Source organism: Osmia lignaria, chromosome 15 (genome assembly GCF_051020975.1).
Source record: "Osmia lignaria lignaria isolate PbOS001 chromosome 15, iyOsmLign1, whole genome shotgun sequence".
NCBI classification, from domain to species: Eukaryota; Metazoa; Arthropoda; class Insecta; order Hymenoptera; family Megachilidae; genus Osmia; species Osmia lignaria.
The window spans coordinates 11,982,566-12,001,183 of record NC_135046.1 but is presented as its reverse complement, the minus strand read 5'-3'; the positions used below and the strand labels follow the sequence as shown (position 1 = coordinate 12,001,183).

Below are 18,618 nucleotides of genomic sequence, written 5' to 3'. Positions count from 1 at the left end.
TCAACTTCCGGATCCACGGCGCTGCGCTCGACCGTCGCGTCGACCGCAGCCCGACCGACACGACAACCGATCAACAGAGATACGTTCCGCCTCAGGAATGCGTCTAGACGCTAGACGATTCTTTTTTTTGCACTGCATCGTGAGAATGCTGTTTTAAAAACTAAATTTACGAGGTGTTTGCGAGGACAGATATACCAATTATTTCTCCATCCTCTATTTATGAATTCCAGCTGAAATTTTGAACAGAAATTTTCGTTAATCCTGCGTTCTTAGCCGGAGACAACATTAGAGAAAAATGACTGCTATTAGGCTTGCTTGCGAGAAGACTTAACTAATGTAAGCTTCCGAATTTGCTGTCAGTTAAACATCCCAGGGACAAGTTTCGAAGGTAACAAAGAAACAACTGGGCGTGTCGAACGCAGTAGCTAAGCAGAACCTTACTAGATTATCTATACTAGCCATAAAATAGGTTTAATTCGATTACGTGTTATTGGGCGCGAACACCAGTCCCTCGTATGGCTTCGCGATCAGTTTCTGACCTGTTCTTCGAGACCGGGGTAGTTCGACTGGGAGAAAATAATTCCTAGCCTAAAGTTCATACCGTATCTTATGCAGTGTCAATTTTAAGGAGATTTGTTATCATGGTCAAACGCCTCTAGGACCATCCGTGTAGGATTGTAAATCATAAGAATAGAGGTAGGCACGCGTCGAATAACGCAGTGAGAGGTGCAGGTGGTTGCAGCGAGGGATCAGGAATGGGGCGATAATTCGACCAGTACCTTTCTTTGGTCGGGCAGGTCACAAGCAGCTAGGCGCTCGGTCTTTGGTTGCGCAATGCCTTGACCAACTGTTAGGGGGCCGCGTGGCACAAGCCGAGTGACTTTTGTCGAGGATACAGCCTCGGGTCGGTGCAGCGGATGATTTATTAGGCAGTAAATCATAAACCGGAGGAGACTTAGGGGCCAGCGATGCCTAACGAGTACCCCAGGCCCCGCGACAATGCGAAAATGGGTCGGAAGTCATAATTCACAGCAGCCAGCCTGCTTCCTGCTCCTCTTTGCTTCGAAGAAGCTACGAATTTGCCAGTAACACGCTGACAGTCCGGTTCTCTAACTTTCACGAGTCCCAGCGCTAACGCCTCGCAAAGAGGAAGACACTTCCTGTCGGAGATCTTCGATCTCCGCTGACGAGGATCTTCGAGATTTACGAGCACCATTACGCCCTGCTGCACAGACATCGTTTGCTTGATTCAGGATACGTTTCTTCGCCTCTGGGTCATCGAGATCGGAAGAGAAAATTTTCAGGGGTCGAATATAGGTATCTGGCCACGCAGTCTGTGTACTTACTTTGGGGCCTATATTCCTACAGCTGCTTATCTCGTAGAAAGATGCTAGCGTATCCTGTGTAGTAAGTACAAGGTCGCGGTACAAAGGAGGCCGATCGATAAAAGCAGCGGCCGAAGAATCGTTGCGGGGGTCGTTGCTCTCGAGTCAGGGCGCATCGGTGCCGAATACGAAAGGGATTCGTACTCGCAGTGACGGGGTCGAGTCTCGTTTAAATAAGTTAGCAGCGGCGCGGCGCGGCGGGCGGCTGAGCGCGCGGAGGCAAGAAGAACACAAGAGGGGTAGGGAGACAGAGGAGGAATGAGAAATGAACGTGGAAAGAGAGACGCCGAGGGAAATTGCACGTGGCGGGCCGCGATTGGCTCGCACCTGTCTCCTCGGACCGCCCTCCTTCAGCCGGGATCGCATGCCTGCGTACCTAATACGCTTTCTTACTCGTTGCATACGCGGCTGCTTGCACCCGCGTGCATGTGGATGCACACTTTCTCACCGGGCCAAGGTGTTCGTGCCGTGTAATGAACCACCACCGTGCGGGACTTTCCTCCTCCTTCTCTTCCACCTCCTCCGTCACCTCCTCCTCTTTCTTCCTTCGCTAGTACCGCGAACTGCAACGGATCGTCAACGTAGTGGGGTACCGGAACAAGGTGGAGGGGTACGGAAGAAAAGGACAGACAGTGGTGCATATTATACTTTTGTACGGGCCGCGAGCGACCGGTGGGGGTGGCAGGCAGGCATAGCCGCGGTTGCACACGGTTAATCTATCTCCTGGTAGACACTAAAGCGCAAGATGGAAGTCTCCTTCCATTACGATTGCCATATTTGCAACTTGCAGACCCCGTTCAACACCCCGCTCGCGATCCTCGCCACCGGCTTCCCCTTTGTTCCCGACTGACTGCTGTCGGCTCGATGACTTACAAACGGCTCGTTTTTCTCTTCGTTGGGGGCCCTGTCTGCGATCGGCTGCTGCTTACTTCTTTTCTTCCACCACTTTAAATACCATTTGCTTCTTCGTCCTCTTTATGGATTTTAACTGTGGCTTGCAAGGCCGGCTAGGTCAACGACAGTGCACAATGTTGCAAATTTTACGCTGCAGACCAGAAGAATGTTATCTAAGCGATACGTGTAAGTCCGCAATTGAAGGGGTACGGTCTACCCTAGCCCCTACGTATAATAGAGAGAAGAAATTCTGGCAGCTTGAGCGAGAGAAACCTTGGGTGCAGGTCTCTTACAGCTTTAAAAGATGAAGGTCATTCACGGGATTGTTGGGTCATCGTAAATCATGTAACGCGTGGGTCCAGGAGCATTCCTAAGGGATTCAGCGTCACGTCCCTAACGTTACAATTTCAATTTTTTATGCAAATTTCTACGAGTTACAAATCTTCGGAGGAATGCTCCGGATTAAAAATGTTCCAACAAGCCAGCAGACTCGTTCGTGGGACAAAGCGACGAAGAGTTTTCCCGCGGGGCTCGTAACAAATCGCGGTTGTAAACGAGCGAAGAGTATCGCGAGCGACACCTAACCTCTCGTTCCCGCCAAATCTCCAACGTTTTCATCCCGCTGACTCGTAGCAAGGAGTTATAGCGATCCCCGTGTTTGTTAAGCGATCAGTAACGCGTTAACCGTGTCCGGGCTTTGTTATCTTCGAACCGGGGAACAAAAACACCATCCGCTTGGGCATGAAGTAATAAAGAACCTTACAGCACACCGAGAGCAGAGGGAGAGAGAGAGAGATAGAGAGAAGGGGAGGAGTGGTTGAAGATTCGTTCGGCGACCTGTTAAGTAACCAACAGATTTACAGGTCTCTATCTTATCGACCGAACGTGCTTATTTATTCGTTTGCAAATGAATAAAGAAGGCCGATCGATGGCCGAGCTGCTTACAAGTCTAGAAGTAGAAGTTGCCCGGCCAGTGGGAGAGAGGGCAGGCCTGGTCATGTCATACGCGAAACCCTTATCTCGTCCGGGCTGAAATCATGATCGTTCCTCGCGCCATGTTGCCCGTGGGACAGCCAGCTACACCAATTCACGGCCGCAACACCGAGTGTGAGAGGGTTTTAATGTTACCGCTGCTCCGTCCGGCAATTTATTGTTATTTGTAATCGGGACCTGGTCGAGTTTCTTGGCGGTTCGCTCTTTCGCTCGGCGTTCCACGCCGCGGCGCCGATGCGATGGGGTGTACTCCCCTTGTATTCCCACCGATCACAACTGTTCTCCGTCCAACGAATCGCCGTACCGCGGTCAATACCGAACGAAAAATCATTCGATATCAAGGCAATAGGTTCGTGGATGTTTGCATCCAGCAACAATCAATTCTAATCTAATCCAGACGAGGAACAGGAACATGCTCTTACGAGCAGCTTGTCCCAAGCTGTTCCGTTGGAAATATTTTAAGGATCTCTCGAATAGGATTATGACGAGAGGATAACCACTTTGGAGACATCCACTTTCATGCTGATCGAAAATAGAATAACGAAATTGCAAAATATTACAACCTTTGTTTCGGTAATGGAATAATTCTCGTGGCAATCGGTCACGGGTCTGACGAACCTATAACCGAACCATTTAGTTAAGCTAATGTTCGTCCGGTCGGTCCGGTCGTTGCATGGCCCGAAAGTAAAAAAAAGGCGGGAAGAGTAGTGCGCGTGCGTAGCCGCGAATGGATGATGCGTGGCAGCGCACGTGAGCGGTTGTTGTAGAGGCAATTTAAACGGCTCCGTTGACCAACGGGTCAATCTGCCGTCACTAATGCACTCATGCCTTCATAATAGACTCGGTCAAAGTAAAACGTACCTGCGCCTGAGGAACCTGTGCTTCCCCTACCCTTCTATTCGCCGCTATTTACGAGGTGTACAGATAAGATTGTGGGCCGCATATGCATGCGAATGCCTCGCTCCTCCAGACGATCTGACTGGACGGGTCTGCGATTTTACACCGATACACGGTAATTAAGTGTCCCCGTTTGCACGATCGTCGGCTTGTTACGCACCGCGGGCGAGAAAACCGAAGCGGACGATCGGGAAACCGGTCGTGGACCTTTCCTTCGAAAAATCGATCCGTTTAATCGGGTTATGCGATCGTTATGCCGTCTGACAGATTTTCACAGCTGTTAATTGGATGCTCAGTGATCGTCAACGAATTTGTAACTTTCTTTCGCTGTGATTTGTAACGTTACAACACTTGTTAACTTTATTCGTTATTGTTCAGCATGGGAAACTTAACCTAGACCTAACCTCAATCATTGTAGCTGATTCAAACCTAACCTAGACGACTGTCGCTCACGGCAGACCTAACCTAGACGACTCCTTAATAACCGAATAATATCTATTCGATTTACATGTTTAATTGAAGCTTCACGATTATATAAAGGACGAATGAACGGGATGGTTACAGAAAATCTCTTTCATACAAGCGTACGTGTTCACGCCATTAGTAAGATTTACGCTTTGACCCAGCCAAGTTTCGTCCGGTCGATTGGCGATGTCCAATGAGCGACGATTAATGCCACTCGTTTAGTCGGTTCGCGATAATTGCCGTTGGCTTTAACTCGCCGTTTGAAAACTGAATTATGCGCATGAACGAAATTCTAGAACGTCATTGGGATCGGTTCCACCGCTCGATGATTTACAGATTGAAGGAAATCAATTTTTCAATATCGTACACCGAAAGAAATGATAGAAAATGGAGGCGATATTAATTTCACGATTGAACGCGAAACGAATGTACCAGTGAGATTTACTATTGGAACAGAGAGGCCATTTATTTGACTTGGTGCGATGTACAAGGTGATTTCAAAGTATCCTACACGCCTTGAGAATGAAGAGAACAGCCTCGAACGAACGATTCTCCAGTCATTAAATTGCTCTTGTTTATAGCAGGATCATGAAAGGACGCGTAACAACTTTCTAACAGAGCAATGAAATAATTTTCACTGGGTACATTAGAGCAATATCAAAGTTACTTCCAAGGAAAAGTAAATTTATTTCATTGAAGCTTCCTTTCTTTCATTAATATGAAATATTGGCTAATTACAGAGATGCGCGTGGTATAATTTTAAATTTGGATCGGTTCTATGATTAGTCGAAGATTGCAGACATTAACTTCTGGCAGCAGTTTGCAAAATTAACTATATTCGTCTATAATTGCTTTGCAAAGTGGCATAATGTCCCTCCCGATTTTGGCATACACGAAAATTACTTCTGCATAATTAATTAGCAGGCAAATTCTTCTATAATTGAATCTTTCAGAAGCTTCACACGCCACGATCGGTCTTTACTTAATTTGAGGATTTAATAATTATTTCAGAGTCACCCTGTAGATCACATCCGAGGTCGCAGGAACCGTTTATGGTGCTCGAAGAACGGTAATTAAATTGTTTCCGCGGGCTAAGTTGACGGGTCCGATGATTCAGTCATTATTTTCGTCAGGGTTGTTCACCTGTTCGATACTTCTTTATTTTCTCTCATTCGAGACCTTTCATTCGCGAAACTCGCATCGCATCGGTGGAAATATAATAAAATGTTAATTATTCAAACGTGAGAGATACGTTGGTCGATTATTAAGAAAAAGGAACAGAACAAGATAGCGCAGTTGCAGTATCGTAAATCTCGGATAATGCAGTCGTATAAAATTAAATCGAGGCGTTAATAGCCTCGTTTTATAAGTTTGCCGAGAAAAGTGGACTGTCTGCTCATTGATCTTGAGCAAATAGAAAATCATGCATACTTTATTCGCACCTGCCTTTATTACTTCATTATTCTCCGATCGGGAAATAATTTATCGAAGCGATAAGAAGTACTAACGATTTATGAGATTTTAGTATGCAATAAAATAGTGGAAAACGAATTGAAGACAAAAGAAAGGGCCAAAAATCCTGTGAAAATGCAACTACGAACAATTCCCTCGACGTAGGCTTTTTCCATCGCAGCCGATAGAAAATTTCACGTGGACGAGTTAATCGAATATTTCAAGCACCACGATTCTCGTGTCTAACAGCTTTTCGAGCGTAGTCCGTGCGTTCGGGGAATTAATCACACATACGAGGAGCAAGGGTTGGCCATCAGAGGGATGGAGAGGTGGAGGGTGTTGCGCGGAGACAGATAGCCAGACGGTTTCTCTTCGACCCTTTGCATAATATCTGATTCCAGTTCATTTTTAGTCGGTTCCTTTGCTTTTGCATGCGAGATATGAAACCACAAGGATTCCGAACTTCCTGTAAATTTATCTGACCGGCTAAGAACACTTTCGTTCTAACAAGTCCTTATGGGTTTACCAGGGTGTATCCCTGATAACATCGAAATTTTCTGGACTAATGCTTTTGGGGTGATTGGTGAGCAACGATGTCGATACTATGAAAGCACTTGAAGTAAAGGGTGAAAATTTTTGAGTACGGTCGACTCGCTACCTCTCCGTGGACGGACAAACACGGTGTCAAAGTTAGCCGAAGGAAAATCATGAGGGTGGCGTGACCGTTCTCTAATGGGTGGGCAGCACGTATCGAGAGGTGATTGTCCAAGGCCGTGATGGAAATAAAAGGAGAAGAGCAGTGGACGAAAATCGTGGTATATTGGAACAACGGCGCGGCAGCAGCTGCGGGGGTGTTCACAGCTGACCGTAGCTTCGACCAGGGAGAAACAAAAAGTGGGGACGACGACGGCGTGGACCATCGGCTCTGCCTAACCATTGTCCAGTCTCGTCCCCATTAGAAGCACGCCAATTCCCATTGATAAAGTCCTCTCCGGCCTTTTACCATTATCCCCATTATTCCTGTCTAGCTGCTGCTGCTGCTGCTGCTGCCGCTGCTACTACCTGCGGAATATTTTATAATCGGCCTGGAAACGAGAACGACTGCCCCTTTTGGCGGGGGCCTAATCAACGCCCACGCAAGCTGCGCCACAAGCTGCGGCATTGTGTCACCGTGCAGCCGATCCTGCTCCCCGGTAATTGCCAACTCCTATTTACGCTCGATTGACCCAGCTAGACCGCACGTGAACAGAAACGCGTGTCACGTTGCTGTTGGATTACATTTTGACCCGCGAATCTGATGTGTTCACCTACCAGACTCGACGGACCTTCCAGGTGACAGATGGCAGCACGGAGGTACACGTGTTAAGTGCAATTTCTGACCTCGTTTCCCAGTGCAAATTACCTGGAAAAGAATCTTAGGTATCACCATAGAACGACCAAGTCCAGTTCTAAATGGCAAAATTCGAATCAACTCTTTAAAAACATCCCTTATCCCCCGCTTGGAAAAGAAAACAGAGGAAAATTTAAGGAACGCAGATCCGTCGGGGGTCACTCGTCGCGTGAACTTATAAATAACCTTTCCCCGTGAAAACATTTAAAAATAATCAAATATAATCGAAAGCGAAAGCCTTTGGGACGAGAAGGAAGTCGCGTGGCTGAATTTCAGGAACAGGGAAAAATAGTACGAGACACAGCTGTCGATCTTTTCACCCTCTTCACTTTTCGGGGATAAACCCACGGAAATGACGAGAAATCAGGCACGCTTCTACGAGTCACGTGTCGAGCTTCTAACCAGAAGGAAATAGATGTGATCTTCGGATAGAAAAAACAAAGGGTGTTAACGAAAACAAAGATATACACGATTTTTCAGCCATTTGCAACAATGTAATTAAGCAAAATTCATTAATCATTTAAATGCTCTTTTAAATTAACTCAGCAGAAGAATCCTATCGGTAGATCAAATTTGTGGATGCCCTTTACAGCCAGAAATCTTTCAGGGTGTCCCATAAAACGGCGTCAAGCGTAGGTCATAAGGAAGAAGAAGAAGAAGAAGAAGAAGAAGAAGCCGAAGAAGAAGAAGAAGAGGGACGTTGGATATGGGGGGTGGCGCGTGGCTGCTTCGGTTTCAGGGGTGTAACACGACCATAAATAAAAACCCCTGCCTCTCGTTTTTCGTTCGTACTATTTTTGGACTGGTCGATGGTGCGTGCAACTTTTACATGTTTCAGGAAAAACCGACCGCGCCCGTTGTCTATGGGATTCTATGAATAGCGAAGAGAGATTTCGTCGGTTCTGGAATTGCTTTCATGGAAACTACCGGTGACTTATTTTTTCACCGTTTCCACGATGACTTTAAGGGCTGCGACACTTTACGGAGGTCTAATTGATGGGCTCCTCAGTAATTTCCCTTCTTCAGTGTTGAACAAATTTTTCCATATCTTTCAAAAATCATTTCAAACCGATTTTCTCAACGATATCGCAAAGAACAAACTTTTGTTACGTAGCTGATGATAAATCGACCTCGATTCAAGAATTTACACGATGACTCACGAGCAACCATACAATTTCAACAAGCAGTAAATGCCTATAATTTAAAAAAAAAAGAAAAAAAAAGGAGATTTCGTTGAGGGAAATAAAACAACAGACCTCTGCATAAGGTATGCAGAAAAAACGGCACGACGAATGCTTAATTTGTCTTTAGGACCGACATCAAGGATCAAGCATCGATTCGTATAAGGACACGCACTTTGTACAAGGACCGGCTTCGTTGTCGCAATTATTGAACTGGTTCAAGATCGGAAACTGTACCAACGTGTTTTGAAAACAGTGATTTATATTCGATTTGCAATTTGTACGCATATGTTCCCGGACAAAGTAATGCAACTCCATTGTTCGTATCAGCGATACGTTTCTTAAAAGGCCATTGTCTCTTGAAGAAAATGTTTGATAGAAAGTTGGGAAAAAGGAGCAGCTCGATATTCCTAATTGTAAAGGTAACTTTCAGAGACAGTATCGCCGTTCACACATTTCTAACGAATCACTTGCGATCGTTGTCCACTTATCGAAGAGAGCTGCTAAAATTAGTGTAAGGCACGTAGAGAAGGGAAACGGAGAGGAGGCTGACGCGCTTTTTCACTGATAAATCTATCCGAGATTTCCATTCAATGGGGAGATCGTGTAAAGATTTGACTCGCAGAAAAATTGCCGTACAAACGTGGCTGAATCGCGTTATCAATGTCCGCCGGAAGTCACGTGGAGCTTTCTAACCTCATTGACAACTCCTTCTACAGCAACGATACTTAGACTGTCCATAGGCCATTAAAGGGCACTAAGGGCACAGATCTATCAAAGACATTTTATATTTTCCACATTTTATATTGCCATAGAGAATAAAAGTGAACCTTACGTTCTTAGTACGAACGTTAAGTATTCTTTCTTCAATTGACTCGTCGAGAATGCATACCGTTTGTTGTTATGGCTTTATGATCGTCTCTAATGATGCTTTCTGTCCGGGCCGACGACGATACGTAACACGATGCGGATATACGTGACGGGCTTTCCCATGAAATAAAATGGCGAGCCGTGGCTGATAATTGCGGGCGTACGTATGCCGGTCACGGACAGGTGTTGTGTACGCCGTGAACGGCACAGGAATTATGCTTATTTCTCCGACGATCGTTCAAATTTTCAATATTTACGATACTTTTATTGAAACTTTTACTCTCGTACAACTTTCAAATAATTAATAATATCAAAACCTACTTTGGTTCCTAAATTTCAAAAATTTTATGAACAATGATATTTCAAGGCATCTCAACCATTCGTTCTCGATGGAAAAAAAAAAAAAAAATTCAACTTTGTGTAAATTAACACGACTGGTTGTGAATAGCCGATCCTTTTGTCAGCGTCGTCCTTTCCACGGTGCCATTTTTTTTTCTCTCTCCCGTGACAAAAGCGTCGCGATAGCGGACATAAACTGTTATGAACGTGGGCGTCGGACTACTAAATATACCGATGTAAATATCCTGGGCTGCTGTTAGGCTCGAAGGGGGTTGACCGAGAAGAATAAAAAAAAAAAAATGCTACGAGAACCTTTTTCTGTTTTTTTGGCAAGTCGTAAACTGCCTGCCTGTTAATTACGAATGGAATTGACGATCCTATTTGTTTGAAACAAGAGTCAAGCGTTTAAAGGAAGTTCGCATTTTAGCGGAATCTTTCTTCAACGCTTTCAACTTTTCGCTTCCTTTTTGTTCGATTGTCATTCGAGTATCTTTCGTTTCTATATATTTTTTTAATTTCAATTGCGAAAGTTTCCAGTGGAAATGTCAAACTACCCTCGAATGTGCGAGGAATTCTCAAGAATCTTCTCGAGAGTCGAGGCAATTCTCTTCAAGTTCGAGAAGAGGAAACTGAAAACGAAGCTACCTGCGATCACGATCCTGTTGTGACGTTCGTCGCAGGATTTTACGATCGGACGGATTACCGGGCGAAAGTTTTGACGAAAATCGAGATCAGAGATCGCGCAATACTCTCGAAATTGCGACAATATTTCTTCCAGCAACGAAAATCTCCTCTTAGGCGTGGAAAAATTTCGAGTTACGTGCATTGTACTCCTTGTTTCTTCTATTTTTTTTTTTTTCAAGAAAATTATTTATTTTTAACCATCCTCGTGTTGTGTCTACCTTTTCAAACAGAAATATTAACTCGGTGCATAAGAAATATTATTAGACTTTGTACGATTCGATGACAAATAAAAGTGTCGCAAAATGGTTGATACTTCATTGAAACGAACAATGGATCGGGACGTTTTTCTTGTCGATATTGTTGAAGGCAGGAGAGAAAGGCAAGGTCCCTTTACGATTCTTCGAAAAGAAAAGAAAAAATGAAAGATTCATTCACGCGATGTATTTCACGCGACCGATTCGGGCCGGTTGGACTTGGAACAAGTTCATCGACACGGTCCGCGACAGGGCCGCTCAAAAATAGCCAATGTATAAATTATGCGTTCCCGGGGAAATGAGAACAATGTTACGGCCGGGTGTAGTTAATGCAAATTGTGGCCTGGGTAGAATTAGATGCTACTTCGGGACGCTTAAATAGTTCGCGAACCACCGACCGGGGATTATCATTATTCATCGTGGGACGCCTTTGAATTGCAGAACACGATCAAACGAAGAAAATTTTATCCTGTCTAAGGCCACCGAAACTCCTTCGAACCATCTGATCTCCGGCAGCCTTCCTATCGCGTCAAAATCGGTAAAAAAAAGAATCATTCTTACGAATTTATGCTAAACTTCAAGAGTACCACGTTAAATCCAATTTTGAAGGTAAAAGATTCGTTCTTTGGCACCGACAATTTTCAGTTTATTTCTGGGGTATACTTAAGTGTTGAATAAATGTGATTGCCTGCGTTGATGCATCGTTCCATTGTGAATCACTCAAAAACTTGTAAGTATAGCGTTGAAAAGAAGAAAAGAATTTCCTCCGCGACAATTTAGCGCGGTAGCGTTAAATTAAACGAGATTAAATTTATAAATCTCATAACTAGAATCTCTTGCGTTTCAAAATTAATAATCCTTGGAATAATGAAAAAGAGAATCATCTGAAAATTTCATCCGTGACTTAGAAGAAGAAGAAGAAAAAAAAGAAACGTCTCGTTTCCGGACACATGTTACGTAAAGAGCGTAGCATCCTTCGGAAATAGTGAATCTTTGGGAAAAGAAATAAAGGGCATTGTAAAAGAAAAGAGAGAAATGTCGTGGATAGAGTCGCACCCTGGTCGCAGCAAGAAACCGTCCATTGTCGATGGAAAAAGGGCCGGCAGGCCAGCCCGTTGCCAGATGACGGAATTCCATAGCACGTGCGGTTAAAACGAAGTCACAAAACAAACCCAGAAGTCGTCTGGAGGCGGCCAGACCCCGACGTTTATCGGGCCGCTACTCGACGACGGAAGGACGTCCGCGTTTCCAGTAAATATTTGAAGATCTCCAGTCGTAACGCCGGAGATCCTCTCCTCATAAAAACCGCGGGATCGACGTGTGCGTTCCATGCCCTCCTATGAAATACCCTCGATCCATCTGTTACCTCCTTTATACCGATTCTTTGCTGCTCCCTGATTATTTCGCAAGAAAAGCCAACCATTTCTTTAACATTTTTTCTCCGATGCAAGATATTTTCTCTTCTTTTTTCTTTTTCATTTTCAACTTTTCATACGTTTTTTATAGCGACTTACCGCAATTCAGCGCGGACATTAAATATAAATATCGAACGAGTTATTTATAAAGTATTAGACTGAAAAACGATGGATCATCTAAAATGGCAATCCGTCAATTTTCTACATCCGAATATACATAGCCGCCGACTGAAGCCGGGCTTTGTTTGGGTTGGCATACCTGAAGTAGCAATGATACCGAGACTTCAAGTTTGCTATGAAGTGCTACGAGTTATTCGTGGACGTGTTTATTTTTTTACGGTGTATACACGCGTTCCGTGTAAACGGACATTCCATTCCCGACCCGTGTATACACTGTTTCAAATAATGAAGTTAACCGAGGGAGAACTTGTTTTCGAAAAGTCAAGTCTTTAAATCATCACCTTCGTATACCTCATTGTTTCATACTTTTGAAATATTCTCTTCTCGTAAATACCTTGCTATTCTTATCCCCCCCCTGAAAAGATAAAAAATAAAATTATCGTCACAGAAGGTATTCGATAGTTGATCTTTCAATCGATAGAATCGTAGCCTGTTATCAGACACCGATAAATAAACAAAGAAATGTTAGGGAAGCTCGTCGATGATACCCGACAGCCGCGAGAGCTTCCGTTCTAAGTTATGACCGATGTGGAAAATGAGGTCCCGATCCCCGGGGAACCGCGGCTCGGTAACGTATCGCCGACTTCCCGGAATCTCGCGTGGCATTATGTTATATGGGTATAAATAACCGAACAGGAGCAATAATACGTAATAATATATCAGTCGGGATTTTAGTGGTGCAGCCAGCTCGCTCGGCCCAACGGTCGTAATTCATCGCTCAACCCGGCTCACAGTGTTACTCGCCGCACCGCTCTCTGTACGGACGTGAATACAACGGAATATGGCTCTTCTACCGCAGATCGTGGCCTATTTGACAGCGCTGTATCTTTGATATTGAGATATATGGATATTTAGATATCCGACTTAAGGAATTGGATGCCCGGTTATAGGGGTGTTTAGACAATCGGAGGTGTAGATATTTGAATGCTTAGATATAATTCGAAGCTTAGGGATCCGATCGCTGGAGCATCTAGAATCTAGAAAGCTATCAAAACAAGAAAGTAGGAAAAGTTTCTTTTACGTAAAACGGTAAAAACTTCAGCAATTTCTAGCGTACCATTATCGCGACAGGAAAAATACCATAATTTTGTTGCACCCTTTACTCGGGGTAGCTTACGCGTCGTAAGAAGTTGCGTAAGAGTAGAAGCAGGAGGATCTCCGGCAACCCCTTTGGAAGGCTGGTAAATAGCGGGGGTTAAGTTCGGCTCGGCTCGGTTACACGAGAGGGTTGGGCCAGCTGAGATTTCATCGTAATAATTTTCCAGCTCATTAAGTCATAGGGGGTGAACACGATATCCGCCTTTGCATAAGAAATTTAACAATCTTTCTCGATTGGGGTGGCACGCACCCTAGTCACTTTCATCGAGTAAAATGAAATGCCAAGTATCGCTGTTCGAGCGGCCAATAAACGAACATTATAAACGATCGTTAAAGTTTCAGAAACGATAGAAAGGAAAACGAAAGAATCGGGAAATTGTACGTAGAGAATTTTCACAAGGGTCGGAAAAAGTTTTTCCCAACAGCTTCGGCTATTTTCCTCGCCGCGAATACTATCCAATATTTACAGAGCGCAAGCGTGCCGAGACTAGCGTTTCCAGCATTAATATTACATTATATCAATAAGGGCTTGAAAAATCAGGGGTGCCGCGACAAACGGATAGCCGTCGTTTGAGGTTTCGCGTTACTCGGCAAACACTTTCCGCCCTTTCCCTTTCCTTTTCAATCTTTCCCCATCGGCGTGTTTTTCCACCTTCGGGCGAAAGGATATTAGGCGGTTCGCGGTTCGAAACTAATATCGGCGTCGGCCACGGGAACACGTAGCTCGTCGTTGCAACGATATCCGAGCTTAATTGTGCCGTTTGCTTTGAGAAAACTCGCTGCTGTCGTCTCCTCTCCTGAACGGTTTAATCGCGACTTCGGGTACTCGGCTAAAACTGCCGACTATTTTAATTTAGCCGACTCGGTAAAATGGACCATGTTCGGCAGCGGTTGCCCGCGAGCGAAATTTAATGGGCGCACTTTTAATAAATCGGTCACGACGCCGGGAACGCGACTCGAAGGGCGTCCGGGGCAAGAATCCGAGGGAAACGTCTTCGTATCTCGCGCTATTTTCGTTTTCAACACGGCAAATGAAAATAAAAGAACGACTGTTCGTGATCTACGCGCGCCGCGACGCTCTGATTTATCGGCCGCCTCGCGCCATCGCTCGCATCGAACGCATCACTATTGTGCACCACCGGCGAAATGCGATTTTATAAATAGACAGTGACGCCACACGAATATCATGACACAGGGTGAATCTTCGAAGGGTGATCATAATCCAGCTGGATAATGATGGAAGGAATTAACGCGTTCAACCTGGTTAAACTCGACAACCTGATGGTATCATAAGATGCCTTGAAAAATTTCAGTAATATTGATCAGCTGTTGAGTAGGTCCACTTATAGTAGAGAGGCTGCAAGATTCCTTGACAATATAAAATTCACAATACCACTCACTGGTGGTCCTTGCGGCTTTATGCCGAAATATTGGAACAGTTTTTACTTTAAAATACGATTGAACGGGAGACACGTGTAGATATTACAGCGAGGACAGTTTTTACTGTTTCAGACCGAAGGACACGTTCTCACCTGTTGATTCCTGTTACCAATTTAGTTTCAGCTGAATGATTTAAAATCCACGTAGAAAATTGCTTGTCTCGTGACAGAGAATTATTCATTAACACGGAACTCGTGTCATGGTTCATTGATTTCCTTAAATATCAATCGTATAAATAAATTTCATATTCCTTTAGAAAGATTTTTCAAACAAACTAAAAATCAAGAATTTTAGTTATTTTATTGTCCCCTTTATTCCCTTCCTTTCACTTCGTTTTTATTTCCCTTCTATCTCATCCCCTACTGTCATTTTTTTCCATTATATCCTTTCTGTACCAGGTTCAGGGGAGGGAAAGGGTCCGGGATCGATTTATCATAGCTAGATGGACGATACTGACCTTCCACGGAGGAGATTCGTGGGCGGTTGCCGGAAATCGTGTTACCTTAACGAGGTTAACGAGCACCTTGGCTGTAAGCTTTATTTGCTTATTGTTGTTTGCTCGAGCATAGAAGTGATTGCGATAAATATTGGAAAACTTGTAAGTTAATAAATATTTGCATTCGATAAAAGTGAAGTTAACCGTACGCAGAATGAGATCGATATCGTTGAGGACAAGTTATTTGCTAGGTAGCATGAAAGAGATGAGAATAGTATGTACGAAGTCGTAAAAATAGACATTCCTTACGTTTCTCTATCCAGGGTTCTTTCGATAGGACATGCCGAGTGTCGGCAACGCGTTATGGTGGCTCGATGCTTCAGTCATTCCCCATGGGAAGCATAGGATGGCAGAGGAAAGAGTCCCACGTAGTAGTAGTACGAGAGCACGCACGAGCAGTAGTATAAAAAAAATAAACGAAGCTGGGAAATAAGAGAACGGTTCTTTTATTTAGAAGGAACGAAGTGAAAAACTTGATGGACTTAAGAGTTTCTTACCCTCTATGTGTGCCTTGGAACGAACAGAATTGACCTCGACTAATTAATCGCTATTATTTTACGTACTCTCGTGACCAGCTACGACAAACGCCATTACAAGGTTTGGTTATAATATCGTTCCAACTAAAATGGTGGCAAAAGTGAACACACGGATTCTGAAATTTGTCATTTTAACCTGGTGTCATTAAAGAGAAGAAAAAGGAATCCTCGATGGAGGAGAAGAAAAAGGGCAAAAGGTTAACTTAGAAAGAGGAAGCGAAGGTGGTGAAGGATGAAAGAAGCGTAAAATAGGAAAGAGAAAGGAGGACGGAGATGCAGTAAACGCGAGGAACAGATGGCGCTGTCGCGTGCGTGCCGATGAAAATACGCGAGCGTGACGGTGGCGCACGCGTGTGCCGGCAAGCCGAAGAGCTCGAGCTTTTTGTTGCACGCGGCAATTAGCCACGGCTCGTCGTGCTTTGGCTTTCGTTGCGACTGTCGCGTCGCCGTCGCCGTCGCCGTGATCGACGCCACCAGTAACACCACCACCACCATCGACGAAAAACAACGACTTGCTCGAGTTTAAAGGTCGATGTTAAAGCTGATACCCTGGCAAGTTATTGGCCACGCCAATTCCACGCTAACCTGTCCCTGTTCATTTGAACACACTGTTGCTTCTAACAAGATTTTCCTACATCCTTCTACTGACGCGCTGGTCATTGCTGGCAGGCGCTACCAATTCAATTTAACGGAATAATTATGTAACAAGAAGTGAACGGATGTTCTAAGCACCATTAAGATGGCTGGTAGCAAGATGTAATGGTTAGAGCATTTTTGGACTCAATGGTTTTTCACTGAAGATCAGTTAATAAGACATATGTAACATTGTTGAGATAACAAAGCTGGATGCTGTAGGACTTTGGTTCTATAAGAGCTTAATCCTATGAATGTTAGAACTATGGTTCTTTAATTAGTGAGAATGCTACAATATGTGAGATAATCCCCATAGATCAAAGATTATTTAATTTTAAAAGTAGCTATGGTCACAACAAGGATTATTATAGACGCAAAGGATTAACTCTTAAGTTTATTGCTACTACTTACTAATGTAAGTTGAATGATAAATTTTTAATTCTTTAATTAAATTGTATCTGTGGTAAACAGGAGGTTAATGAAAAATTCTCATTTCTTTTGGTTGGCCGAGCTTTGAATCTGCAGAAAGATTATTCGAACAGTATCAGTAACATGGGAATCAGATTTGCACGCGTTGAACGTGACACCTGCGTGCGCGTACGCTGCTCGCGTGCCGGAAGTACACGTGCGGTTCCCTGGTCCGCGCATGCGCGTCACCAGCTTGCTTATGCCAGCCTAGCTGACAGTGATTTTCGAAAATTTGCCTTACTACCAGATCCTTGGTCACGCGAACAGATAAGCGCTCCCATGGTGATCAAGAATCTTAATTCTTTCGCTTGAAACGGGGCAGAATTTGTTTGGAATTCTGTATGCAAATCGGATCAGAGCACGAACAAAAGAATGTTATGACTTTTAATTATCCAAGTGATGACATTACGGTCATTCGTTACAATTGCTGCATCCAGTCTAACTTCAATCTGACCTAATTTTAACGTCAATTAACCTAACCTAATCCATGGGCTAGCAAATTTTACGCCATATTATGATCACGTGTTACAAAAATGAACGATCGATCAGTTACTTTCTCTTCGTTGAGTTAAATCCATTCGTGTATCTAACATTTCATACAGGTTGTCTGTCGAAGATCCGTTCGAGTTGCGAAAGCGATCGATATCAGCGATCGATCAGCGTACGCTGGTCAATTATAGGTTATGGAGCGGATCGATCGCGAAACATGTAAATCACGGCAAGCAGCGATCGGCTCCAAGCTCGGTGACTCAATTAAACGAGATGACGCGTCTGGCCGGTAAATAATCGCGAAGATTATAAATTTGAAAAAGGAACGGCTTAACGAACGCTGCCGAACGATTTTTCTCATTACAAAATGGAAACTGTTCGGTCCGCCGCGACATGAAATAGTGCGTTCTGTCCGGCACACGTTTTCGTGGTCTGGTAATGACACAGGATGTAGACTGACTGACTTTCTTGTTAAACGAGCTACTGATCCTTCCTTCAGATTGGACATTTTATGGTGGCTCGATTTCAATGGTAACCAGTTGAAACGGTGAGTATTTGCAATACGCCCTAAACTATTCATGACCGAATTAAGTTTTCATTGCACTCGTTATTAACTGAAAAATTCCCCTAAAAATGTGGTCCTTTGTCCTTTGGACATGTCCTTCCCTAAAACTGTGTAACACTGAACGATGTCTACCTGATTCAACAACAATCATTGTAGAACGCGGTTAAACCCTGTTCGCAATACCTTTTCGAGGACACGTATACAATAACATATCCCGACAATGGCAATCAGCCTTTCGAAAACGCATATATACATATCCCGTCCCCCATAAATAAATATCTCCTCCCTCAATAGCCGGGCGCAGTACGCACACGGGTGTCCCGTTCAAAAACGAAACGAAACGAAACGAAACGAAACGAAACGAAAGGAAAGACAAAGGGCAAAGTCCGTCCTCCCTAAAATCATCCGCAGGCTGAAGAGCCGAGAGTCCTTTCATCGTTGAAGCAAAAGTTCCTCACGAGGTAGGAGGAGGAGGAGCAATGCGAGAGGACAGG

General features: G+C 44.2%; 1 protein-coding gene across 7 annotated transcripts in view; it reads right to left on the bottom strand.

Moving 5' to 3' along the window:
* Positions 1-18,618, bottom strand: part of salm (spalt major) — a 45,625-nt gene that overhangs the window by 12,553 nt on the left and 14,454 nt on the right. The window lies entirely within an intron of this gene.